The sequence below is a fragment of the Zalophus californianus genome, chromosome 3 (assembly GCF_009762305.2).
Source record: "Zalophus californianus isolate mZalCal1 chromosome 3, mZalCal1.pri.v2, whole genome shotgun sequence".
NCBI classification, from domain to species: domain Eukaryota; kingdom Metazoa; phylum Chordata; class Mammalia; order Carnivora; family Otariidae; genus Zalophus; species Zalophus californianus.
Genome location: NC_045597.1, coordinates 45,083,843 through 45,090,861, shown reverse-complemented (window position 1 = coordinate 45,090,861; position 7,019 = coordinate 45,083,843). Strand labels below are relative to the sequence as shown.

The window sequence follows — 7,019 nt, the reverse complement described above, 5'->3', positions numbered from 1 at the left end:
CAGCTCTGCCTTGCCCCACCCATTCAGACCGTTAGTGATTGGGAGCGACAGGGCTCCAAGAACTTTTTACAACCTCACACACTTTTAAGAAAGATTAACTATCTCAAAGAATTTTTACTGGGAATCACACTGAAAATTAATGAACTAATTAGTTAAGAAATGTATGACTTTATTATGGGAAAGGAAACCTGGCACCATAATGACAGTATGAAATGCACGAAATGTCCTTTTAGTTTATGACATTAGAGGAAGGTGGACTTTTAAGGAGCCTTTGGACCACTATTATTAATTATCTGATTTAAAGATCCCCTCATCCTGTGAGAAGGATGGATGTTGGTTGGAATTTGAGAGATTCAAATGGAAGAAAGAAAGAAAAAGAGAAAAGAAAAGGGAACATCTTCCTAGTCATGCTGTTGGATGACCTTGTGCCCTGGTATGTTTAAATTGCTTACTTCCTATAACTCTATAAACTTCTGTGTTTTCATTTGCCGGATTAGATTGAAGTGTCAACTATATTTGATGAATGACATTGGTAATATATGTTCATGTTCGTCTTTGCTCTTTCTGCTTTTATTTATATAGAGTCAGTATAATTTATTTCTCCTGAAAAAGCTTTCAGCAAAAAAGATTTTTTAAAGTACAAATACTTTTTAACAGGGCTCTGGGGTTCGTGATGATCAAATCACTCATCTTTCCTTCTTCTTTCTAGCTTTTTTTTTTTTTTTTTTTGGCCTGCTTACTTTTCTTTTAAATCTAGCAACAGAAAAAAAAAAAAAAAAAACATAGGAAGGCAAGCTCAATGGTTGCACCTAAGCACTTAAGTGGTTGCATAAAACATTACTATGGCAGACCAGCCTTTAGCTTGGTCTGTGTGTATATTAGTGTAATGATATCAAGAATTGTGCAATTATCTGGATGATTTAATTTAAAAATATCCGTCTGCAGCCTTCCCTATTCAAGCACTTTATTCTCTCCCATAGCAGGCTGAAGCATAAGACTGCTGATGTATTGCCGTTCTCGCTGACTACGAGGAGTCTGGTCTTTCCTTAGGAGGTGTTGGGAAGGAATCCTGGGTCATCTTGAGGTTAAAATGGAGTATGCTGCTAATTGTATCCTCAACCACTCACGCTGGATTTTCATTTAGATCAAAATGTTATGTTTAGGCTAATAGGCATGCCTATCTCTGTCAAAGCTCTCTGGGAGGTTAATAGAAAAAAAGGTGGTGACGAGAGGAAGGAAATGGGGGGAAATCACAACGTCAGCCTAGTCAGAATCTTCAAAACTACCTCCCACAATAGCAGCTAGGAAACTGGAGTGACATAAAAACTGGGGAAAATATAATAAACACAAAGCCGGATTTGGGGAGTCACTCGTTTTCCCCCCCTCCCTGCCTCCGTCCGTCCCTCCCTCCTTTCCTTCCTTCCTACTTTCCTTTCTTTTTAAAAAAGATTCTAACCTTATCCTGCACTGCATCTTTCCCTCATTTCTCTTTTCATTCTTTTGGCCATCCGAGAATTTCTCCTGCTAATTGAAACCCAGGGTCTTTTTATTGTTTACCGAAAGGCTGTTGAAACAAATGATCGATGTGATCAAATGCCCAAGTTAAACCAGTTCAATCACAGACATGGTGACATGCATATAACTGTATTTCTGCTTTGCATGTCCATTTGTCTCTGATCCACAGTCGTGGTCATTACCACGACCCACTAGCCTGGGGTCAGCACAACCTGTGTTCTGAGTGCCCGGGGCTCAGACCCTGACTTCTCTGGGACTCTGTCAAAGAAAAAAGGGATGACGTGCATGCTTTTGGAAGACTCTGGACACATTTGTTCTGACACCGGAGAGTCAAATAAGCTGAACTTTAAAAAACTAAAGAGAACATATGAGCAAATTACAGTCCTGCATGACTGAATGCCAGATAGAAGCTCATGAATTAAAAAAAAAAAAAAAATAGAAATAGCCAGATTTTACTTCTCATGTACATATGGATAAAGTAGGATCAATAGATTTTAATTTTTATAGTATTGACAACACAGATGACTTTGCAAATGAAATCACCATTAGCCAGAACAGAAGAATGTGTTCATGTTTGTTTCTTTTTAGTGCAAAGATTTCCAAATTGTGTGATTAGTACGCTAAATAAGTTGGATCAAATTCTACTTTTGTTTATTCTTGTATAACACTCTCTGCAGTCAGTTGTTATAATTCCTCTTCATTTGGAAAAAGAATATGTTAACATATGGGATAACATAAAAATAAAGTTAATTTTAAATAACTAGGTATTTATATAGCCTCACGATCATCTGAGGGGACTTAAAAATTATACCCTATGTGAACATGTTTATGACTTAGGCTCTGGAGCAAACATGATCATATTATGATACTTAGATGTCTAACAGACATCTCAAATGTAACACAATCTTGACTGGACTCTTCACAATTTATGTCCCCAGGGCTGCTGCCGCCTTAGTTTTACCCATTTCACTCATTCAGTCAGTTCAGACCAAAAACTTCAGTCTTCCTTACCCCTGATTCTCTCACATCTCATGTCCGATCTTGCAGCAAAGCCTATTCATTCTGCCCTCCGATCTGCCCACGCCTCCCCATGTCCATCGCTATCACTCACCCTCTCCCCTGAACTCCCCTGAATTAATAGCTGTCTAACTCCTCCCCCTTCTTCCACCCTTGCTCCTACAGGGTCTCTCCTCAACAGAGCAGCCAGAGTGATTCTTTACAAATTAAGGCAGAGCGTTGTTCCTTTCTGCTCAGAATCCTCCAGTGGCTTCCTTGCCACTTGGAGTAAAAGACATATCTTTCCCATGTCCTGTATGATACGGCGCCCATTACTGGTTTGACTTCCCCTCCTATTATGCTCCCCTTTGCTCGGCCCATTTGAGTCACCTTGATGTTTCTGTTGTTCCCTCTGCCTGAAGTTCTTCTTCCAGATATTCTCATGGATGACTCCATTATCTCCTTTAGATCTTTGCTCAAAGGGCAAATATCAGGGAAGCCTTCTTACTTGCCTTATTTACAGTTGTATACCATACCTGCTGTCCCTCCCTATCTTTTTCTCCCATGTATTTTTCTTCATAACACACACACACACACACACACACACACATAAAATGTTAGATTTATGTTAGAGAGTAATACTATATGTACATATAAATACTAACATAGTATAGATGCCCTGCTTTTGCACATGCGTGCACACACATACACACAATTTGTGAATTATCTGTCTTTCTTTACCCAAATGTCAACTCTGTGAGGACAGAGATTTTTGGATGTCCTGCTCACTGCTGAATCCTCACTCCTGGAACAGTATCTGGCACATAGTAGAAGCTCAATAAATTATTGTTATATGAATGACTACACAGATGGATAAACTAATCAGTGACATGACATAGCTGATTTATTTCTTGAAGTATATCATAGGTGAGACCATACCAAGCCTCCTTTTATTAAGCTGTGAACTTATAATCACTCTCTTCAATGCTTTATCCATAGCTCATCTGAGACCTTTCCCACATCAGCCACACGTGGTAACTAAGCAGTAGAGATACCGTGGGAATCAGATGCATATGGAGATGAGGACTCTTACCTCTCCTATTCATCTCTCTTGCATATTTCTGGAGACTCGGGATCAGTGTCCAAATTGGCCGACTGACAAGCATGGTGTTAACGCTTTCTTCCATGAACTGCTCAGGTAGAACAGGTGATCCAAGCAACTGGGGTAGAGTCACTTCAAGTGGAATGATTGTGAACAAGATAGGTCAATTTAAGAAGTTAAAGGTGCAGTTAGACTGTCTAACAACAGGGCCTTGCCTTGGCCGGGTGGGAAATTAGAGAAAGGTTTGGCCATGGGTGGGGGTTGGGCTGCATTACTGAACAGTGGGGATCACATGGGAGCATCATCAGTCTGCATGACCCAGTTCAGAGAAGGACAATTTCTAGTCAGCCTTTGGGTAGATGGGTGAGCCAGCAGGGCTTGGACCTGTGCTTGTTTTATATAGCTCACAGGGATGGGGGCAGAGATATAAATAGAGGAGGAAAAAGGGTCAGCGGGTTGGCTTTCCTTCCCTTTTTGATCCCTGAGAGGGATGCCAGTCCCTGGGCCAAACCAAAGGCCCCACTTCAGTATGGGTCATAAATTGTGTGCTCAGGTATTCTCAGCTTGGGGCCCAGCTGCACCACACCCTCAATAACCATGGGCTTTTGTGAATTTTGTTTCCCCACATATGACAAATATCCAAAAGTCTTGTCTTGTCTTTCTTTCTTCTTCTTTCTTTCTTTTCTTTCTTTCTTTCTTTTCTTTCTTTCTTCTTTCTTTCTTCTTTCTTTCTTTCTTCTTTTTTCTTTCTTTCTTCTTTCTTCTTTCTTTCTTTCTTCTTTCTTTCTTTCTTTCTTTCTTTCTTTCTTTTCTTTCTTTCTTTCTTTCTTTCTTTCTTTCTTTTTCTTTCTTTCTTCTTCTTTCTTTCTTTCTTTTCTTTCTTTTCTTTCTTTCTTTCTTTCTTCTTCTTCTTTTTCTTTCTTCTTTTTTCTTTTTGCCTTTTAAAATGCTTTAAACTTCATAATATATTATGAGCATCTTGCCATGCAATAGGGTAAAACTCTGTGGCTGACAGAATCTTACAGATTGGGTCAAAATACAACATTCAGTTAGAAGCTGGCATAGGAGACTCACAGAGACGTAACACCAAAAGGTTTACAACAAAGGTACATCGAGCACATGTAAGTTTAGGAAGCAGGTGTGTCTTCCTATTAGCTTCAGGGAAAACATCAGGATTCAAGGCATAAGGCAAAACTCATGATGGTCACGATGAGGAGGGTCAGGGCTAACTGCCCGCAGACTGTGACTAACTTGCTTTTCCCTCAGCTTTTCCATCAGCTGTCTCACCTCCTCCCCAGTCCTTTCCATATTCTCTTCTCTCATCCTTGCCCACGGCTCCAAGCCTCTGAATCAGGTCCCACCTACACGGCAGGATGGGCTGCCTAACACCGAAATGCTTAGGATTTACTCTAGGCACACAGTAGTCACCAGCTTCCAAAGGGAGGACCAAGGGCTTTCCTTTATTAACAACTTGCTCCTTTTCATCCTTTTTTTTTTTTTTTTTTTTTCTCATTTTCCTGGTTGGCATTGTCCATGTTGAGATTTTTTACTGCTTATTCCTCTTTGGACGCCATTGCTTCTGGGCCTTTCCTTGCGATTTCCTCTTCCTCCCCATTCTTGATTCTCTGATGCGAATGCACCACCATGACACTTAGACCCACACACCTGCTCCCCCTCTGCCTCCTACTCTTTGGGGCGACCCCCAGCCTGCATGCCTCTGGGGCTACCGGGAGCAGGTACTGAGAAAGAAGGGAGCGAGTGACCGCCAGGCGACAAATATCCGAAAGTCTTAATGCATTTCTGTCCCGATACTGCACCTGCGTCGACTGGACCTAGTCCTCACCCCTCCTCTATGACTACCTTGAGACAGTAGGTAACGTAGAAATCTGGAACAGGGATAGAAAGGGAAGCACTTTGCTAATAATGTAGATAATCTTTTTTCATCCGTCACTGGAAATACATTGAGACAAATTTGTATGCAGAAGGACCTTTCTGTTTCGTTTTGGTTGTTTTTAAAACCTTTTTATATGAGACTCATAAGAAGTTGCATAAGAGTTCCTATGTATCCCCAGCTTTCACCAACAATCACTTCTTATGTAACTATAATATGTTGTTAAAATCATGAAATCAACCCAGATACACTGCTATGAACAGACAGAAGGATGTTATTTTATAATGACAAAGGAAGAGTTTCTTACATTACATTTGTCTTCACCTAGGATAAAACAAAGTGACTCACAGCAGCCTCTTTAATGCATTTTCCTCTCCTGTTGAAGAACTACAATTATTAATAGTTGGATGGTTGGAGTGTGAGTTAGTAAATGTGCTTAAATCCGATCATGCCATCCCATTTTGCCTGTCCTCGGGGATTCACGTTTGATTGGTTCCTGGGTCTTTGCTGATGTCTGAGATGCATAATTTTCAACTCAACGTTCACTATCAAGCCCCCAATTCTCAACACTCCGACACATGTAGGAGCCCCAACAACAGCCTTTCACGGGCAGATTGTTAGTGAGCAGACAGGCTGTGCCCTGGGTAATAGAGCCTCTCTCTCTCTGAAGCAGCCCCAGCTATTCCCAGGACATCGCACAGCTCCATCATTTCTTTTCTCCTGCCCATACATTTAGGGCTTTGCTATTGTGATATAGACAACCCACAAATTTGATTTTCCATGTGGATTGGCTATGGATAAGAGTAGGTGATGAAATTGTGCCTTCAGAATGGGTTAGTGGACATATATGCTCCTGTCTTCTTTATGCATGTATGGTATTTATACTGAATAGTTTCACATATAGTCCAGCCCCAGGAGTCCAAAATCCTTCCTGACCAGCTGTTTTGAACAACTCTTACAGGACTTGAGAAAGGTTAGCCAAAGATTTAAGGGGGCTTCCTTATAGAATTGGCAGCAGAATTCCCTCTTGGAGGTTCCACCAACACGTTTGCCTTAATGTAGCCAGAAACCAGTAAAACTATTTTGGATCCACCTAGGAAACTTGTCCAAAAGTAAGACGATTATTTCAGCAGATGCTGCGATATTATGGGTCCCACTTCACTGTGGTTTGGCAGATTTATGTTATGTGGACTGAACCTTTGGTCACCTTTCTAAGTTCTACGTCTAACTGTTGATGTCATTAAGGAAAAAGTTCATGACACTTAAAGAATGGTAAGGCAGACTTTATTTAGGGGTACTATCACAATAGGTGTGGGGACCCCTGCAGTGGGGTCTTGCAGTGGAGGAGAGGGATTGGCTCAACTCTGATTACAACCAGGAAAAGTGAGAATTTAGAGTCAAGGAGCAGGATGGGGGTCAGTGGATGGAAAATTACTAAGAGGAAACATCAGGGGTAAGGGGATTCTGGCAAAACCAACCTACCAGGATCCTTGCTGAAGGCAGGCCAGGGCGATT

At 41.1% G+C, this 7,019-nt stretch overlaps 1 pseudogene; it reads right to left on the bottom strand.

Moving 5' to 3' along the window:
• Positions 1-4,789: 4,789 nt before the first annotated feature.
• LOC113920882 lies at positions 4,790-5,272 on the bottom strand (annotated as a pseudogene).
• Positions 5,273-7,019: the final 1,747 nt, after the last annotated feature.